Here is a 21,317-nt window from a genome sequence, read left to right as displayed (position 1 = left end):
ACTTGTTGACACATAAGTAAGAAATGAAAATAATGTAGTAACCCAAAGGGCATCCTGGTGAATCACCCCCATATTGTTATTATTGTTTAATGAGCACGCATGATAAATTAATGTTATGCTAATGGATAATCAGTTTATATTCTGCTGGCTCAGGGCATATATAACATGTTCACTTGACTTTTAGTTGCATTTCTAGTTTTTCCAAACATCAGTTACTCTTTTTCAAACCTTAGTTGCCCTTGTCTTTATGAACCTGACCCTACCTACAGGGTGACCAAAATTTGTTGAAGTAGTGAAGAAACAATTAAAATATTTAAAGATATTTCCTGAAAATAAGTATCCATTAGTGTACATGTATAAGGGAGAAATACGAAATGGCATGAGGGTTGCTCTTACCGTCTAAAACAATGGCAAGTTTGTTTATAGAACAATCATCCTTTGAATCAATTATTTTTCTGATTAGATTACCCTCATAAGGAAATGAATACAGTGCCCTTTAGAAATGCAATATAGTTATGAAAAAAAAAAAAAGCCCACCCTCTCCCTGTACATTTTAATGATTAGCAAAGCTATCTCATGGTTTGGATGGAGGCCCAGGAAATGATCCAAATGGGATTATATTTTCTTAATCTATTAGGATAATGTACAACTTGCTTCCACTCTCCACCCTACCCCATCTAACTTGGCAAGTATTGTTAGCAGACTCTGAAATAGTTATAGTCCAGAGACAGACTCACATACAGTTTATCATCTCCAGACGCTGTGTCTGTCATAGCCTGAAATCTTAAGAAGAAAGTATTGCTGACTAGAAGAGAATTCATGTGTTTTAGAATTTGATTGATTATGGGCACCCAGTTAACAGTCAGTGTGATCAGCATTATGCAAACAGATAAGGGTCATGGCCTCTGTTTGCTAAAAGTGTTCGCCTTCCACATGCACCCCTTAAAAAGTTACAGCGAGTATTGAGTTTCAAATTTACAATCAAAATTCAGGAAAATCTAAAGTGATCATTGTTTCTTAGCACCCGCTCTTAATCTGCCTGCATAGCCCAATGCAAGTGTAAGCACTGGGGAGGAGAGAGATGCTGTTTTTGTAGTGATCAGGCGGCTTAAGGTAGGCAGTCATCTGAACCGCTTTCAGAATTAAAGAGCTCTGGATGAAAAAGTGGTGAGCGCTGCTTGGGGAAGACACCAAGACTTTGCCCTCTGCTCAGATGATTTTGCCCAGACGTGATCGTGATCATTGAGAGACTCAGAGATAAGAGCAAAAGTTGCCAGTCACGCCAGAGGAAGGGGCACTGGTCTTTCTTCTCCCTACAGATACTTATTCCCAAGGGACCTTGCAGGGCCCTGGGTTTTGGGCGATGATACCATGGACTTGGAAGAAACCTTTATTTGGTGTCTCGTTTGGAACCGGCTGCTGAGAAGACCATGCCGACTACCTGGAGAAAGAACTCCATCAGCAGATCCTCCACACCTATAGGACTTGGGGAGCCACTCTGACTGCCAGAGAGGCAAGGAATCCAGGAGCGGGGAGATCCTTCAGTCACTCCTGTGCCGTTTTGAACCTTTGCGGGTTCTTTGAGAGACAACGGTATTACGGGTAATTAACGTGTACCATTGGGTTGTTGACTGTGTTTTATCGTAGTTTAAAACTCTCGTAGACTATTTTGGTCAGGGAATTGACCGACACAAACATGTCCAGCGGGCATTCACTACCTGTTTTCCGAGTGGGAATTTAAGTGAAGGAGCATCTGATACCCCTGCTCCCCCTCACCAAATAACTGTGTCTTAAAAAAAAAAAAGAATCCGCAATTTTTTCTACCCTCTCTTTTTATTAGAGGTTTAGTTCAACTGATTAGTATTTAGTGTTTATAATATCCAACTTCTCCCTCGGGGGGTGGCGTGGGTTGGGCTGAGAGCAAAACCAAAATACTCTATAATTTTATTTTTTTTTTTTCAACGTTTATTTTTGGGACAGAGAAAGACAGAGCATGAACGGGCGAGAGGCAGAGAGAGAGGGAGACACAGAATCGGAAACAGGCTCCAGGCTCTGAGCCATCAGCCCAGAGCCCGACGCGGGGCTCGAACTCACGGACCGCGAGATCGTGACCTGGCTGAAGTCGGACGCTTAACCGACTGCGCCACCCAGGCGCCCCAAAACCAAAATACTCTAAAAAGAAAGCAGGCCCGTTTCTTTGCCCTTTCTTGAAACTTGACCTTTAAAACAGATCGCTTCTCTGCAGATACCTTTCCTATTTCACTAAAAATGTACCCCCCTCCAAAAGTCCTGGCCTTCCCAACCTCCTAAATGATGAAATAGAATATACCCCCAAGCTCCCGCCACTGTGGGTAGGAGAAGGTAGGAGTAACATTCTCCACCCTGCTCCAACAAGGAGTTCATTCATCACAACGAGGCACCTTTCCTCGAGAAGAAAGCAGGAGACATGGAAGCTTTCCCCCGAGTTGGCTAGCAGGGCTTGCAGGAGGAGGGATGCATGCAGGGTTTGAGATCCTACTGTCTTTAAATATAAAGAGTCCGATCACCAAGTGTAGAGGCGGAATGCATAGGTGGAGGTGAGTGGGGAGGACGCTTGCTGTCTAGGGAGTGGGTTGCACTGGAGAAGCACGCAGTCAGGAGCTGTCATGCAGGTTTCAAGGGAATGGAAGGGACCATTTGGGCAGAGGAGGGGAAGGTCCATTCTCCTCCTGAGGAACAGGACCAAGCCATTCTTCCCCTGAGAATGGGTGGCAGAGGCGAGGCTCTATGGGCAGCTGGGTTTGTTTTGCTGGGATACGTTCTCTGAAAGTCTTTATATTCTTCTGGAGCAGGAAAGTCTTCCACTAGATGGGAAGAATACTTTGAGTCAAAATCATCCAAGAAAGAACGACAGTGGCAATAGAATCGCTGTGGCCATTCCTCAGTGGTGGTGGTGACGGAGGAGGCGGGGCTGGCCCAGCTGGCGTCCTTGTGGGAGGCGTGGTGGGGGCTTGCCTGGGCTCAGGGGTTCTGACCCATGCATTCGGCGTGGCAGTGGGGAAGGCGGAGCATCTCTGGAACCATTTAGGATCATGGGTGAGGGAGTGGGCGTGGTACTCCCTGACTGCGAGAGTCCTGGACTGGGGGAGGTAGCCGATTACTCTATAGCGAGGGAAAGGCCCTAGGTGGCCTCTGTGGCAGCTCAGGGACCCACCCCTTCCTTGGTGGGACTGGAGGGTCCACTGGGGACCCCAGGAGGCTGGCAGCGAGATGGGGGAGGAGAAGCCAGACATTGGCCACGTGGTCCCATTCTGATATTCACAGGGGACAGAGGTGGTTTTGACAGGGTTGGAGCAGGAGGTCCCTCTCGACCAGGGTGCAGCCTGTGTCCGGGTGTGGGCGACACGGGTTTCTCTCTGTCCTAAGACTGGGGCTTTGTTGCGGTGCATAGGCAGAGGTGGAGCAAGAGGAGCCCAAGAGCTGTGCTTCCTGCCTGTACTGCTGGTGGTATTAAGCTGAGAGAGGTCTAGTAATGAGGGTCCCTGCCTCCCGGACAATTCTGGGAGGGAGGCTAGGCTTCTGTCTGTATCATCTTGAGCACATCCATTGGCTTGTAGACACCGGTGACCTTTGGGCAGCAGCTTGTGAACCGGGGACTTTAGGGCCAGCTCACCAGCTAGGTTCTCTGAAAGGTCCTTGGCTCCCGCAGGCCGGAGGTGCGGCACTCCTCCTAGAAAGAGACCTCCCTCGGGCTTCAGGGCAACTGCTCCAGAGCCAGAACCACCACTGTTTCCTTTGGGTTTCTCGAGGTTGGGAGTGAGCACTCTGATGGTTAATGTTGGTCACCTTCTTCAGCCGTGTGTTTTATTTCAAGAAAGTTGTAGTTGAATTATGCTCACATGGAATCTTACGGTGGCTGTTCATTTTTGTGTGTATAAAAGTAGCTTCAAAGAATAGGATACAGGTGTGGTTGAAGAGAACAGCTTCCCTTTGATGTTAAACACCTCTGTCTTTATTTATTTAAAACAAGCCAACCTTAGGGGCGCCTGGGTGGCTCAGTCAGTTAAGTGCTGGACTTCAGCTCCAGTCTTGATCTCATGGTTCATGGGTTCGAGCCCCGCATAGGGCTCCGTCCTGACCCCTCAGAGCCTGAAGCCTGCTTAGGTTTCTGTGTCTCCTTCTCTCTCTACCCCTCCCCGAGTTGTGCTCTGTCTCTCTCTCTCTCTCAAAAAAAAAAATAAATAAATAAAATGTTAAAAAAATCAAATAAAACAATCCAGCATTAGCTTGGATTAAGATTTTAGAATTAAGACACAGAGGAAAATTAGCTCCACTGTGCAATTGAGAGTTTTTTTCCCCCCATGCATAGATAGAGCAGCTACATGTGAGGTGGAGAAGTCTGCTAGGGTAGATCTTTGAGGCCTGGCCTCATGAAAATAGGTTAAATTTATTGAGCCTACAGAAATTCATATAGAGGAATTATTTGGGGTGGGCTGAAGCAGGGTAGCTTGGAGTCAGTTTGGCATTCACTCATTTATTTGTTCAATAAACATTTGTAGAGCACCCAGTTTGTACTCGGTCCTGGGTTAGCTATGGGTTCTAATGGAGAACAAGACATAGTTCCTACTCACATGTAGTTTACAATCAACAGATCAGCGTGTGTGAATTGAGCATATCTCATGTGCAAAGCAGCGGGATGCTCTGGGTGAGGTGTGCAGATGAACAGCAACTGTCTTAGCTTCAACGAATCCACAGTTTAATGGTGAAGTTGGATCTACACATTAATTATCACTCCAAGCTGTGTGTGATTAGGGCCGTATTAAAGGACTAGAGTGCCTAAAGATCTTCTAATCCTTTCTTTGTCGCAACTTTTTATTTCTGTAGGGCTTTCCTCTGGGACACATTGGTTTTATAAATATTAATTCCATCAGAAAAGAGCCATAGAAAGCAATGGAAAGAACACTTTGGCTTTAGCCTCTGTGTTGATTGAGGCACAGCTCCACTGTGCTCATGTAATACTTCCCGGTGAATAGGATTCCTGAAGTTTCCTTTTGTCTATGAACATACAAATGGAGCCTTTTTATTCACGGTGCTGGCTTTGCACGAGCCAGCGACTGTAGACTGCTGAGACCCTCTGAATGGATGCTGGGACGACAAGCCAGTGCGACAGCTCATTGAGTTTGAGGCTCTTGCATTGCCTCCAGGACTCGTGGTCTGAAGCCATTGCTTATGAGCTAACTCTTCTTGTCCTGCCCACTACCCACAAGGCTATGACCAAGTTATCCAACAATTCTTAGAATGTCACTGGCATGACATTTCTGGAATCCACTCATTTCTCTGTTGGATGTCTATAGTGCAGAGAAGCAGGTGAATAGCTAGTCTTGGGGCACTGTACAGAATAAAGAAAGCTCTAATGGAGCTAAAAGTTTCTAAAATCTCTACCAGTTACATTTTTCATCATTGTCCCATTGAATATTTCAATATTTCTGGGAATATATGTAGCAACTAAGCCAGCTATTTAGGAGTATAGAGGTGGGGTTGCCTAAATTATTATTCTATAAGAGCTGATTTGTGCTTTCAAGTATGTGTTTGTCTTTAGATCCTTAACCTTTACCCAATTCCATGTTTGTCATGATTTATTTTCTGTATATGTTTTTGACCTTCTCTTGGCAGATGACTCCAACATTATCTTCGTTGAGAATGATTCTGACACTGGCTGGAGAGATACAATTGTGTTCTGTTTATGCAATATAGAAAGCCAGAGCACTTTTTCTAAGCTGTCGTCATACATCACTGTCAGTATTTTGAACCACTAAATTGTTATTAAAAATTCAGGGACAATAATCCATTTTGAGAATACCATGAGAAAAGCAAATACTGTAATGACTGATTGACATTTCAAGAATAACATCATTCAAGACATGCTAATTTTTCTGCAGCCCATTTTCTTGGATAAGTGTCTATTGTATAAATAAGTTTGGTTTCCAACCCCTTCCCAGCATTTGCTTTTGACGAGGGAGTCTTTATATTAAAAAAGAAAATCATCTGAAATGAAATTTGCTTATGTGCTCCATGGCTTTACAGGGGGGAAAAGAAGCCTGCTTCATGGCTAGAATAAATGACTTTCTTTACCAACAAGGGTTTTATATCACATGGTTTCCACTATGTTTCAAGAAAAAATCTGCTATAATAAGCACCTAAATTGGCTTGTGTACTTGTTCAGGAGTAATGAGCCATGATGAGAAAAATACTGGATAGAGAACCAGGAGATGGGAGGGTTCTGGTTCCGACTCTGCTCTGACAAAGCTGCGCTCATAACCTTGAACACAGGATTTAATATCTCATGGCTGTAGTTGACTTTGGGGTTTTGCTTCTTTTCTTTTCTTTTTTCTTTTCTTTTCTTTTCTTTTCTTTTCTTTTCTTTTCTTTATCTCTCTCTCTCTCTTTCTTTCTTTCTTTGTTTCTTTTTCTTTTCTTTCCTTTCTGTTTTTTCTTTCTTTCTTTCTTTCTTTCTTTCTTTCTTTCTTTCTTTCTTTTCTTCTTTTAATTAGCATGTTTGGGTGTTTTCTGGCTCTGGTAGGCTATGATAGGATGCCTAGATAAAAATGCAAGAGAATGTTTCACTGATACCCTTTCTCATATTTTTTCATGTTTATTAATTTTTTGAGAGAGAGACAGAGCATGAGTGGAGGAGGGGCAGAGAGAGAGGGAAACACTGAATCCAAAGCAGGTCCCAGGCTCTGAGCTGTCAGCACAGAGCCTGATGTGGGGCTCGAACTCACGAACCGTGAGATCGTGACTTGAGCCGAAGCCAGATGCTTAACTGACTGAGCCACCCAGGTGCCCCTCTCATGTTCTGTATGGAAGGATTTTTTTTTTCAGTCAAGAGTGGGAAATTGACCTTCCAATACTATTGTTTTCAAATACTTTTATCCATTTTGGCAGGTCAAAAGGGTCATGGACAACTTATCCTATAACTTTCACTTGTCACTACAACAGAAAATAAAAAATAAGCAGGTTTATTAATAGCAAATATGTTGTTTGTTTCAATCAGATGCTAATGAGAATGAGCACAAGAAAACTTAATGCTTTTTTTGTGCCAGAAAGTACAGATTCCAGTATCATAAGAGAATTGATAGCAATAATTTGCATTTATGTAGTGTCCAAGTTTACAAAACACTTGCATTAAAAAAAAATCTCATTTGACCCTCACAAAATAGAATGTTATCCTTTCTGCTTGATAGATGGGAAAATTGAAGCTGGGTTATGAGGGGTAGAGCCAGATCAAAATCCCTGTCTTCCATTTCTTAGTTCGGTTTGCTTTGCATTATACCATGCGTCCCCCAGAATCTCATAGCAGGGCAATAGAAACCATGAATTATTGAGTGCCTCCAACGTTACTTTGGGATACCAGATGACACATTCTTCATGATAAAGTGTGCATTTGAAAAAAACCATCAGGAGAGAACAGTATTAGTACTGGAGGGATAATTGGGATAATAAAAAGCCTCTAATATTTGTATAGAAATACACAGTTTACTGAACCCTGATTTTAGGGGCTCCTTGAACCAAAAATCTGACACGAGCTCTATTATCCTTTGGCTATAGATGTGGAAATCTGTGATGTGAGGCTGAGTGCATGGTTTACACAACGGCATGTGGCAGGTCCAGGTCTGTCTGTCTGGTGTGTTTCCAATGATACTACATAGGTTTAGACACACTGGGGAACCCAGTTTGGCTGTTCTTACTGATTGGAACTTTTCAAAGCACAACACAATGAGCTCTTTACCAGCAATCATTCTTTCATGGAGGAGAGGGGGGATGCATAAGAAGCAGGCAGTGTAGAATACTGGTTAAAGATATGGGCTCTGGAGTGAGATAAAATTCTACATCTTGCTGACCTATTAATATCAGGATGATAGATACTATTACCCACTTGTACCCTTTGAGGGCTCCTTTAAGGTGGAAATGCCTCCCTAGAATGGGCTTCCTTTCTTGTGTCCTACTCAGTTGCAAGGGCATTAAGGTCTGATCCTAGGACTCGAAATACTCCTTCCCCTTCCAATGAAATGGAGTTCCCCTTTTTAAGTTGTCAAAACAAAAGTGACCATATGTCACTTAAGCAAGCATCCTTTTTTTCCCCCTTTTAACATCTGGAATACATTAACATCAGAAATGATAAAGTGGGGGCCTGACCCCTTCCAGAATCCGATGTCCAGAGTGAGTTACAAGGGGGCTGGAGGACTAGGACTATGACGGGTTGAATTGACATCTATAGATTCTGAAGACTCTAACCTCTTCCAATATGAATGTATCCTTTTTATGTACACTGCATGATTAAAAGACTCCCATTCAAAATGGAAAATGGATTACTGATTGATCATTCAAAGCAGATGACAGTCATGTTCCTTCTATTGGCAGCAAGTAACAAGAGAGAGATGTGTAGACATGAGGGAAGGTCTGGAATCGGCCACTCCATGGCCAATATTGGTTGGCGTCATGAAAGAATAAAGCAAGAGGGAAGTTAAGATGTATCCAAAAGGACAGAAATGGGTTGAGAAGAATGATACATGCTTCTTATTTGTCGCTTTCTAAGGCATTCCTCGGTATCCCTTGGCTGAAATACAAAATCACTTTCCAGCTTTAAACACCAACTTATAAAGTTGAAGGGCAGGAAGTTAATGACATAGACCTAGTTTTTGTGTGGATAGACATGTATGCACTTGCAATACATTGAAAATGCATTAGTAGACAACTGCATACATCCACAGGGTGTGTGACAATTAAATGAGACGTCACCTCTAAGGCGCTAAATATTACATGCATTGCCAGACATTGCTTCTTCTTGTAATGATGATAACAGTAAGAGCGTAACAAGAATAATTATTGTTCAGATATTGAGGCTCACAGGGCAGAGCCAGGAAAATGCAGTGCCTGGGGGTAGAATAAAGAAAAGAGAGGAAAAGGAAACTTGCATTGTCTACTTTGAATTCTGGTCCCAATTAGGTCTGAGGTGTGGGTTCTTTCATTGACTGCCACCATTAGGCTTTATGATTTAATGCTTGTTTCATGGCCTCACATGAAAACCAGAACAATATCTCCTCCCACTAAATGCCAGGAGGATCTTTTGAATGAGATATGGGCAGTGAGGTCGGAGCTGGAGTTCAGCAATACAGATTGGGGTTGCTGGCATTATGAAGGCTAAAAACGCAGAATTGAAGACCAGATATTTCTGGGGGATGGGAATCAAAGGCAATAGCCTTACCATTGACTTCCATGACCTCTTCAGCCAGAGCATCAATGTTTCATATCAGTGGTCTAGAGACAGACATCCTGGGAACCAATGGTCCTTCTCTAATGGGCCATCAATACAAAGAAATGCCTGTCATTTTGGGTCTGCAGTGAAGGTTCACTGATAAATGCTTGTTAGTATTCTACAGGAGAGTTACAGAAATGGAAAGTACTCGTGAAAACATCTTCCTTCTCTCAAATACGGTCCCTGCCCCCAACTCATTTGTCTTAGGTACAGTAGATCATGAGCTTCCTATTCAATTAATTTAGGTAAGAGCAGAATCCATTCTTTGTAACCTTTTTTCTGCCCCCAGGGAAAAATGCTTTTGAAATTGCCATCTGCTCCCTGGCATCTCTTTGCCTTGCTTCTCTTCTGTGTGATTTCAGCCAAACCCAACAGGAGGGCAGAGGACTCAGAGGTAGGTAGGTGTCTGACAAGTGTCACAGAGTGTCACAGAACCACGACAATGAAGGTGCTCTCCAACGTTCAGAGCCAACATGCTCCCCGGTTCATTGTGCATCATTTGTAAAGATAGCATTGGTCCCCTTTAGCTCAGGGAGTCCAAGGATGTATCTCTGAAAGATGATTTTTCTTGCCAAAAAATATAAGCATGTTCCGGATAGAAACTCTTTTTCTTCCTTTTCTCCTAAATACAACTTAATGATTGGGGTGATTTCAGAACTGCCTAGGAAAACAAATCAATTCTTTTTGGTTTTTAAAAACTAACAAGAAATGCTGAGTGAGTCAAAGGCAACGAGGCGGTGTTCAGTAAATGCACCCGCATCAGGAAGGAGGTCAAGTTAAAATTGTGTTTGACTGTTGGAGTTTACTAAAAAAATTTAAGTACCATTACTGGAGATAAAATATTGTACGTGTGCATTAGCTCTTGGCTAGATAGCCAGTACTCATGTACATGGTACAATTTTTATATATAAATGGATGCACTACAAATCAATGTTCTCTAATCTCAGCTGCACCCTCCATGACGCTTAGAAACGCTGTTATTCATCTGATTTCTTATCACACTCCCCCTCGGGGCCAGTACAAGCCTTTTGTAACTTCAGCTGGCTCCACTCCCCAACACACTCTAGCTGATGGCTCCTTCTCCAGAGGCTCCTGCGATTTTCCTCCTCCTCCAAGCAAGACCCTTTATGTGCAGCCTAGGTTTGATCCCCTTCCATCCTTTTGGTGTTTGGGGATCTAAAATCTTGTTGTTCAAGTCCTCCAGCACTGTTTTAGAGCTTTGCAAGGTTCTTGCTCTCTCTTGCCTCTCTTTGTAGGAATTTAGCCTAGCTAAAGCTTAGACGTCCTTGCAAGTGGGACCACTGGTTTTAATGACCCCCCCATGGTAGCACCTGACCACACCTCGGGCAAGAGTATATCCTAGGTCCTTGCTTCTCTCTCACGCACCATCAGTGAATCTTATTTATGGAATTCTCCTATGACAAAAACACCTTCTCTCAAACCTGATATGCCTTCTGGCTGCTGACCACCTCTCTCCTTGCACTACTAAACTTCTGACAAAGGGATTTTTATACCGATTGCTTTTGCTCTCTTCCCTCTCACTCACATCTCAAGCCCTGACACGCTGGCAATAAAAAGAAAAAAAAAAAAGATCTTACTTTGGCCTTTGGGTTACTACATTTTTCTGGTTTTTCTTTCTCTATAGTGGATCCTTCTCATGGTCCTCATTTTTCTCCCATTCTCCCATTCCATGTGATTCAATGTGAAGAAAGCTTAGATGCCTAATTATTTCCATATTTTAACTAATTGCCTTATGACAGTCATCCCCGAATCTACATCCCTGCCCTTTCTCTCTCCAGAGCTCCGGCTTCCTGTTCTCAACTCCACTGACAACTTCCACTCTTATGTCCATTGATACTCTTTCATTTTTTTTTTAACTCTGCCCAATTATCTCCTCTTCAAAAACCCCTTCTCCTCTTATCTTTCCTAATTCTGTTAATAATGTCATAACAAACAAAAAAAATCACCATTGAAATCTTAGTATTATCTTCATTTTCTCCTCCTTTCTCTTGCACCTTGAATTGATCACCATGCTCTAAACAATCTCCTTCCTGGGGCGCCTGGGTGGCTCCCTCGGTGAAGCGTCCCACTTCGGCTCGTGTCACGATCTCGTGGTTTATGAGTTCGAGCCCCACGTCGGGCTCTGTGCTAACAGCTCAGAGCCTGGAGCCTGCTTTGGATTCTGTGTCTCCCCCTCTCTCTGCCCCTCCTTGGCTTATGCTCTGTCTCTGTCTCTCTGTCTCAAAAATAAATAAATATTAAAAAAAAAAAAAAAAGAATCTCCTTCCCTCCTGTCTATTCCTGCTTCTCTATTTCCTATTCCTGCTGCCTTCGTCCAGACCCCACCCTTCTCTTCCTTTACCACCAGAGTTCTCCTCACTCGTTTCTCTGACTACACTCCATCCCCCAGACTGCCCTTGGAGATTGCCTTCTCAAACCCAGCTATTACCACACCAAGTCTCCATGTTTAAGAATGTTCTGCACTCTTCTGCCTGAAGAGTTGAATGCAAAACATGTTTCATGTAATTTCAAGTCTCCTGCCTGGCCCCACTCTCTTTCCCCTTTACTTATCCGCCCATCAGCCTCTTTCCCCTGCCATTTCTATATGTTGACGTTGAACCCATATTTCAAGGATTAGACCAAGACTCAAAAGACCCTTGTACAGACCTTCTCCGAACACCCTATTAATAGTAGCTTATTCCTTATAACTTCTTCTGCCGAGTCTTCCGCAGCCCTTTCCTCTGCCTTGCGTTGCTGGCAGGTGAAGAACTCCAGAGTCTATGTTTATCTTGACCTCTCAAAGTACCCAGCACCTGGAGGAGGCACTCACCGCTTCATGGATCAAACTGAGTTGAGGCTTGACAATGATGGAAACAAGAACCTGATGCTTATGATTTTGAAATCATTTAAAAAGGTGAACTCTCTCAAAGATTTTATTCAGCAATGTTCAAATAAGGGAACTGTTTCTTTTTCACGGTTTGTAATTTATTCTGTCAGACAGGTGTAAAATGGCTGTGGAAAGGCACAGATGCAAATTAATTATCTATTTAACCTCTGACAAAAGAAAATAATCTGACTCCTCTTTAAGAGTCTCCCCCCCCCCCCCCCCCCGTCTCAGTCAGGATAATCATGTAAAATTTTACTGGTATCTTTCAAGGACAGTGTCACGTTTATGGCCCCTTGTCACACAGTCTCCTGCAACTGAGCAGACTGTGGGTAGGTGATAAGGCTGGGTAAACAGAGCTCTTCTGAGAGGGGAGGGATACATATATGTGGTACATGGTGATCAAGGAAAAAGCTGGGTTATACCTGGTGGGACCCACACGTGCATTCACAAAAAAAGAGGAGGGCAGGGTTAATGATTATGTCTGAGGAGAATGAGTAAACACAGATTAGGATTGTATTTCTGGAAACCGCAGTATAAAATTAACCGAAGCAGCACTCTACCGTCTGATCCTGCTGCCAAAGAATTTCCTTGCTGAATTACAGAAGTTGCCACTGGGGGGATTAATACACAGAGAACTTTGAAGGGTTTTCCTTCCTAGGTTCTTAGTTTCTTTGCTAAGAAGGAAAAACATTCAGCATAAGCCATTCCTTTTTAAGACTGCTTTAACAATATTTACCACAGAGCATCATCTACTCCCTATCAAGGCAACATTTCTCTGGGTATTGTTATTATTATTATTATTTTGGAGAAAGAGAAAAGGGGTTTGTATCTCAAGTGGGTTTTTGAAGCATTATAAAAACGTGGCATAGTCAACTATCTGTATGAAAATTCAATCACCTTAAAAACCGAGAGTGAGTGACTCCAAGGTCAGCATCTTGAGAAATTATTCCTTAAATGGAGTGGCTTTAAATCTAAATTAACTTTTTACAGAGTCATTTATTCAGCAGGAAAGCATTGGTGGCTTTCCTTTTCTTATTTTTATCTTTCCAAAAAAACAACCAATATGTAAGTCATCTACTTTGTATGGTACTGATTAGAGAGTTTTTTAAAAAAGTTTATTTAGGGGCGCCTGGGTGGCTCAGTCGGTTGAGTGTCCAACTTCAGCTCGGGTCATGATCTCGCAGTTTGTGGGTTTGAGCCCCGCGTCGGGCTCCATGATGACAGCTCGGAGCCTGGAGCCTGCTTCGGGTTCTGTGTCTCCCTCTCTCTCTCTGCCCCTCCCCTGCTCATGCTCTGTCTCTCTCGCTCTCAAAAATAGATAAACCATTCAAAAAAAATTTTTTTAAAGTTTATTTATTTATTTTGAGAGAGAGAGAGAGAGAGAGAGAGAGTGCATATGAGCAGGGAAGGGGCAGAGAGAGAGGGAGAGAGAGCGCACGTGAGCAGGGAAGGGTCAGAGAGAGAGGGAGAGAGAGCGCACGTGAGCAGGGAAGGGGCAGAGAGAGAGGGAGAGAGAATCCCAAGCAGGCTCTGTGCTCTCAGCACAGAGCCCAGTGAGGGGCTGGATCCCACAAACTGTGAGATCATGACCTGAGCTGAGATCAAGAGTTGGGCACTTAACCAACTGAGCCATCCAGGCGCCTCTGATTAGATAGTTTTAAAAATCGAAGTCCTGCTCTATTTTTCTACTGAGCACGCACCAGCTCATGGGAAATCAGAATATCTGTAAGTGTCCTGATTTCAAACAAAATTAAAACAAACCATAAGCAAACACAGGTACAAAAGGAGAGGATGCGGGAGGTGGAAGGCTGGCTGAGGTGTGGCCCTTGTCACATTCCCGTACGGCCCTGGTCTTCCCAAACAACCACCGTTACCAGCAGGGCTTTCAGAAGAAAAATGAAAATATGAGGACCCGCTGCTCTACAAGAGAAATGGTCCCGTTCCCCAGACCCACCCCAGAAAGGACTCTGGGGGAGTCCCAATGTCCGGGTGACATCAGCCCTGGCTGCCAGGTGTGAAGCTATACCCCTCTCTCCGCAGCCTTCCGTGGTACCCTGTGAAAATGCCATTCCGTTGTTTCCTTCCACTGCTCTGTCTTGGAGGGAGTTGCCTTTACTTACTGCTTACATTTCCTCATCTCCAGCTTGAAATCTTTGACCTTCACCTGTGTACGGCGACTACATTTCAGATCTTCCCCAGCGGGCTCCGGGTCACCCATGCTCACTCTACTCTGGCTCCCTGCCGTGTTGGACAAGAGTGGATTTATAGCTATGTTTCCGTTCTGGCTTCCCCCCAGTGATAAAAAGATAGGATTGTTCATTCCACAAGCAGGCCCTCCTCTCTGTATATTTTTAAATTAAAAAAAAAAAATAAAGCTATTTTATGTATTGTAATATCATATACTATATATAAAATACATATAGGTATATAGAAATACATATATAGGTATACATAAATTGTATAGAGATATATGAAAATCCACACATAGATATATGAAATAACAGAAAATATAGTTATACAAAAAGTATGAAAAATAGCCCATATTTGTCCTCACCTACCACTGTTTTAAACACCTTGGTGTGTAATACCTCCTGATTGTTCAAAATGAATGTGAATGTATACGCATATAAACAACCTGTTCCGTGTTCTATAACTTTTTAAATCCTTAATATAAATGAAGATCTGTCCGTGATAACATGTATATACTTGCTGTGCCTGCTCTTTTCCTGTGAGCTCTCAGGTCTTTTTTCCCCTGTTCCCCAGCCATGCCTTCCTTCTTGGGACCGATCTCTCCAAACTGTACCTCAGTTTCCCCAAGAGCGTCCATTTAAGTTAAGCTAATGGGAGACTGAAGGGGTGGGGGGAGAAAGGGACCACTGGGTATATTATCTTAGTCTCCCTCTGCTTTGGGCGGAGTCCCTGGAGATTATGGGGCCCAGTGCAACGTGAATATCAGATCTCTTGTTCCAAAACAGATCTCTTGTTCCAAAGTTCTTAAAAATTTCAAGATGGCGGCAGAGAATCGCACCAGGTGCACCCTGGGGGCCCTCCTGAGTGCGGTGTTCTGTGTGGCTGCACAGATTTCACACTGACAAGCTGGCTCTGATCTCTGGAGGGGGCTCCGTCCCTTCTGTGACTCTGCTTCTGCGGCCTCGGGCAAACAGCTCATTGGGTAACCGTTTGGACAGCTCCTGTCCAGTGGTCTGCTAGCCCTGGGGGTGGCAGTGTTTGGAAATCTTTGGGTTGTTCCTTTTCCCCTGGTTCCTCTTGCGGCTCTTTCAATGCCTCTGTGACTAGCTCTCCCTCTTAAATTCCTTCTAGGGAACTACCTGTCTTGACCCTAATAGCTACGTTAGGAATGGTAAGAACGAGGCCATTGTACCGCCACTCTCTTTATTCTACTCTTCCTCGTCAGTCATGGGGAATAGCTTGCTTTCTTCAGGAGGAAATTCAGTCTCAGGGGGTGCCTGGGTGACTCAGTTGGTAAAGCTTCCAACTTCGGCTCAGGTCATAATCTCGCAGTTCATGAGTTGGAACCCAGTGTCGAGCTCTGTACATGGATCCTGCTTCAGATTCTGTGTGTGTGTGTGTCTCTCTCTGCCCCTCCCCCCCCCCACTTCTCTCCAAAATAAATAGACATTAAAACAATTAAAAATAAAGAAATTCAATCTCAGGATCCTTAACACTATGTTTGACTGCAGTTAACACGTGGCCTAAAATCCGTGTGGCCTCCCAGCTCTACATCATCCTTTTAAACAATCTCATGGTTTCTACTATGGCTACAGTATTTTTTATTTAACTTATCCCTAACTGGTGACAATGAGTCTGTCTTAGTTTTTCTCTACTTCGGTGATGAATCGTGTTCCATAGGTACTTTTGTTTACTCCTCCTTTTATCTGCAGGATGATGTCTTTGAAGGGGAATGACTTCAACGGACAGAGGGTATGCACATTGTACATTTTGCTACATATTTCCATCTCCGAATGGTTGTATAAATATTCGAATATTTAAGTATGAAATGTCTAAATACGCAAAGACCGATCTTTTCTCCTTTCGAAGTAGTTGGGAGTCATTACACTTACTTCAACAAATCATTTTCGTGATTCTTCTTGAAAATTGTCTCCAGATCCAATTTCGAAGGTGCTTAGAAGTCACCCCTTTGTGTTCAACTTACAACTTATTTTTAAAGAAAAGCAGCATTACTGAGCTTCACCACCTCTCAGTCTCCAGACTTCCTTCCAATGGACTTTTGATTACTTTTCAAAAATGAAAATCTATTTTCATGTGTTGAAGTTCCCTTATTTTTGAAGATAGTCAAAACGATAGACTGCTCTCCCTGAAGGCTGAAACAGAGAAGTCAGAAACTCTTTCAAGAAATTGCTGCAGCCTTATTGAAAGCTTATAGCTTCGTAAGGTAACCCCTTTGGGAGAGGGAAGCGATATTCATTGAAATGTGTTAAGGTTGGTGTATTTGTTTTAAAACTCAGTTGCTTTATGTTGTTGAAGACCCTCATCTTCATCAGCGGCAGGTTGTCTCTACCTGTAATTCCTTTAATCAAAGCATTTTGTCAAAAGGGCTGTAAAATATTTATTTGGCTTGCTTTCATCAATAGAGCTATGGAACTATCTCATCTATAAGTACCTCATTTTTCACCTGGAATTGTTCTGACTGAAAACAGTGTGTCTTCTAAGTACACAGTAAATCATGCTGCTTGATTTAAAAAGATAGGCCACCCTTCAAAGAGCTTTGGGTCATTCCATTTTGCACACTCTGTCCAAGATAATTTCTAATTTGCCTTTCTCAAGGAGAGCGTGGAAAAATGCTCTCGGAAGATTTAATGTTTTCTCTTTCTTTTCTTCCCAAGAATGTCACGCAACTTTCAAATCATCACAAGGCAAACAAAAAACACCCTCCCGCCTCCCCTCTGGTTAAAATCTGTCGGTTTAAAGGCGATGTCTGGTTTCAGTAATATGAAATTCTTTGTTAGCCTTAGAAATGGGAGATCAATGACTTATTCTTGTAATCCCTTAACTCTTAAACAGTCTACCAGAAAGCTGGTTTCAAGAAATAAGGCCAGGCTTTGCATTCAGATAGAGACTCAAGTGAGTCACTGGGAATGTGTGAGTTCCTTTTGGTACTGTGTTTTCTTCCCGTCAGACCAATAAATTCCTACAGGTCTCAGCTCTGTAATTCCCTTTAGGGAGGACTGGGATAAAGAATATCAGCCCATTCTAAAAAATCCTGCTGTTTTCATGACACACAGAAATAGCTACAAGAAAAACCTTCATCATTTTTATTTGCAGGGCCATGTAACATTTTTTTTCCCCCTCCAAAGTTAATGATCACTAAGGGCCCGCACACATGCACACAGAACCCTGGCCCTTGGGTCTACCTAAGTCACCTTTATGGTACAGCCCCAAAATAAAACTTTGCTTCGTTCTCTGAATTTGCGCTCCTGCTATCCACTTCAGGGTTTATAGGCTTCCATTTCATTTCCTCTGCTAGCCATGTTGCAGCTATAATATTTCAGTTCCTGAGCAAGGTACTTAGCAGGGCCAGACTAATCCAGCTTAAACTTGCACTCATGGTGTAAAATTGACTGAGGCCTGTCTCCATTCATTGGAGTCTTCTAGAGAGTTTGGACCCCTCATTCTCGCATCGGTACTTCTGTAAAGTCTTGTCCCTGGAATGATCTTCTTTTTCCAGTGCATTTAATGATACTGATTCTTCTATCAGCCCTCAGACAAGTCTCACTTCCTCCCAGGAGGTTTCTCCAGCGTTTTAAAGGATCAGAGCTTTACAATTCTCTTTCTTCTTAGAAACCCTATAATGCAAACTATAATGTTTTCAACTTCTTATTATTGGTAATTTGGTAATTATTTTCTGAAAGGGACTACCTACCATTTCTGGGCTGAGGGCACTTGTGTCTCTCCCGGCAGCCCCCTTCTCCAACACTTCTCAACGCAGGGCAGGTGTCGAACCAGGGTCGTCACACATTCTCATTATCTTGTTCAGTGGTTCAGCCTTCATGCAGGAGAAGATGTAAAAACACAGGGATTTTATCTGAGTTACAAACAGAGGCTTGATGACAATAACACTTTTGCACGTTTTCAGTGTTTGGATGAGTAATTATATCAAACGTGCAATATCCTACTCGTGAATTTTATGTGCATTATATGTAACACAAGCCTACCCTTTTTCATGGTTTCTAGTTTTTAAAAATGTAAGCCAGCCACCTCTTGGGAAAATTTCCATTTCTGTTTTTCTTTTCAGCGATGTATTTTTTTCTAAGCTCTTTTCTGAGTTTCCCTTTTATATTTTCCGTTTCTATCATGTTCTCAATTTGTACTCCTGCTCAGGAATCTAAAGGATTCAAAAAAGAACATGTATATTAAATATATACCTAAAATATATATATAAAAAGAACATGTATGTGTATACTCAAAGCTTACAAAACTTGATAATATTTTCATCAGTGAGGTAAATTCAAGTAAAAGTGACATTTTTAACAATTGAAATTATTAGCTTAACTTTTCCAAGCAGTACATTTTTCTCTAAATTATTTGTAATTATCTACAAGGTTAAAAGGGAAACCTAGTATTAATAAATATCAATATTCCAAATAAAATAAAGTGAATCACAAAATTTAAAAATATTTTTCTTTGTTTTCTTGAAAACTTTTTATTATAGAGAAATGCAAACATACAAAAGTAGTTGGAATAGTATAATGAACTCCCATAGACTTATGACCTAGCTTCAAATAATTGCTCTGCTTGCGACCAATCTTAATTCATTTCACCTTCCGGTTTCACCCCTCCCCCATTACACTGAAGTAAATCCCACGTGCCATCTAATCTGATTTGTAAATATGTCAGCGGTGTTTCTAAAAGATGAGATTTTTAACACAACCCCAGTATCATTATCATGCCTTAAAGATAATAATAATTCCTTAATATCAGCAAGTGTCACATACATATTTATTGTGTAGTTGGGATCAAAATCCAAATCAAGCTCATACACTCCAATTTGTTGAGACACCCTTTTTAAAATTTATTTATTATTATTATTTTCATTTTGGAGAGAGAGAACACAAGCTGTGGAGAGGGACAGAGGAAGAGAAGAGAGAGAATCCATGCTCAGTGTGGAGCCCAATGTGGGGCTCGATCCCATGATCCTGGGATCATGACCTGAGCCGAAATCAAAAGTCAGATGCTCAACCAACTGAGCTACCCAGGTGCCCCTTGTTGAAATACCTCTTCAGTCTCTTTTAATCTTTTAATTTTCCTCTTTTTTTCTTTTTCCGTCTCTGTTTCTCTTTGTCTCTGTCTCTCTTTTTCATTTAGTTTGTTGAAAGAACTGCCTTATTTGTCCTATAGAATTTTCCGTAGTCTGAGTTCAGTTGATTGCATCTCTATTGTGTTATTTAACATTTTTTATACTAATATTAATTGCAGCATTATTTACAATAGCCAAGATTTGGAAGCAACTTAAGCGTCCATCAATAGATGAATGGATAAAGAAGATGTGGCATGCACACACACACACACACACACACACACACACACACACACTGGAATACTACTCAGCCATAAAAAAGAATGAGATCTTGCCATCAGCAACAATATGGATGGACCTAGATGGTAATATGTGAAATAAATCAGACAGAGAAAACAAATACTATATGATTTTACTAATATGTGGAATCTGAAAAAACAAAACAAATGAACAAACGAGACAAAACAAAACAGAAACAGACTCATAGATACAGAGAACAAACTGGCGGTTACCAGAACGCAGTGGGGTTGAAGGAACCAACAAAATAGGTGAAGGCTATTAAGAGGGACAAACTTGTCGGGTGCCTGGGCGGCTCAGTCGGTTAAGCCTCCAACTTCGGCTCAGGTCATGATCTCACAGTCTGTGGGTTTGAGCCTCGCACCGGGCTCTGTGCTGACAGCTTACAGCCTGGAGCCTGCTTCGAATTCTGTGTCTCCCGCTCTCTCTGCCCCTCCCCCGCTCACGCTCTGTCTCCAAAAAATAAATAAATGTTAAAAAAATTTTTTTAAAAGGGGGGAAAACTTTCAGTTGTAAAATAAACAAGTCACAGAGAAACAAAGTATGATGTAAAGAATATAGTCAATAAATATTGTAATAACTTTGTATAGTGACAGCAGATAATTGGACCTATTGAGATGATCATTTCACAATGTATAAAAATGTCGACTCACTGTGTGGTATACCTGAAACTAACATCATACTGCATGTCAACCATAATTTAATAAAAATATTTAAGTAAACTTTATGCAACACTTTGTAAAATTACAGGTGTTGCAGTGTTAGCATCCAACACCCAATTAGTTGCCAACGCAAAAAATTCGTGTGTGTGTACTTTTCACTTAACACTACAAGTTCACTTTGTACTCCCCCGGATCACAAATTGGAACCTGACATAACTACAAAACCATGCTTCGTTATGTAGGAAGCTATTATATTTATGTTGAGAGGAAGATCTCACAAACTATTTGATTTGTCTCTTACCTGAGAGGCCCCATCCCATTCTATTCCCATCATCCTTCTCTGCTGTCAGGACCAGCACAACACATCTAGCCCCACCACCATCAGGTTTGGTTTCACAGGCCATCGGGGGAGAAATAGGTGAAAACATTTCCCTGGAGCCTGACTGGTGTTAGCCACGAGAGAGCAGATGTTTAGATTTAGCAGATTAGACTGGGCTGGCATTGAGTGAGGAGCTTGGCAAACATTTAGAAATAAGACTAAGTGGGTCTCCCATCAACGATCAGATAAGTGAGCTACAGGACTGCAAGAAATCTAACAGAGCCGTCCCAACAGAGAGGCGTGGCTTCTGTCCAACATGTTTCTGTGCTGATTTTATGGGAAGCCGAAGGCTTTTGGACAGTGACTAAAGGCTGGGTTAGGAAAACGATCCAATCCATAGATTGTTCTGTGTGATGGGAAGTGTTTCAGTGCCACAAAGATTATCCAGGAGACTAGTCAAGTCCTCAGAGATATGCCTATCGTCACTTGTTTTACCATCTCTTCAGGAGAAACACACAGACGTCTGGTACTAATTAGATCTCCATGATACCAAGCAAGTGATTAAACGTTTTGGCCTGCAG

General features: G+C 42.3%; 1 pseudogene; it reads right to left on the bottom strand.

Annotated features, from left to right (window-relative positions):
• Positions 1–2,643: 2,643 nt before the first annotated feature.
• LOC112867227 (WAS/WASL-interacting protein family member 2 pseudogene) lies at positions 2,644–3,837 on the bottom strand (annotated as a pseudogene).
• Between the last annotated feature and the right edge of the window lie 17,480 nt (positions 3,838–21,317).

Source organism: Puma concolor, chromosome C1 (genome assembly GCF_028749965.1).
Source record: "Puma concolor isolate L17-30 chromosome C1, mPumCon1.1.hap2, whole genome shotgun sequence".
Classification (NCBI taxonomy): Eukaryota; Metazoa; Chordata; class Mammalia; order Carnivora; family Felidae; genus Puma; species Puma concolor.
The sequence above is the reverse complement of the archived record's forward strand: the minus strand, read 5'-3'. Positions and strand labels throughout refer to the sequence as shown.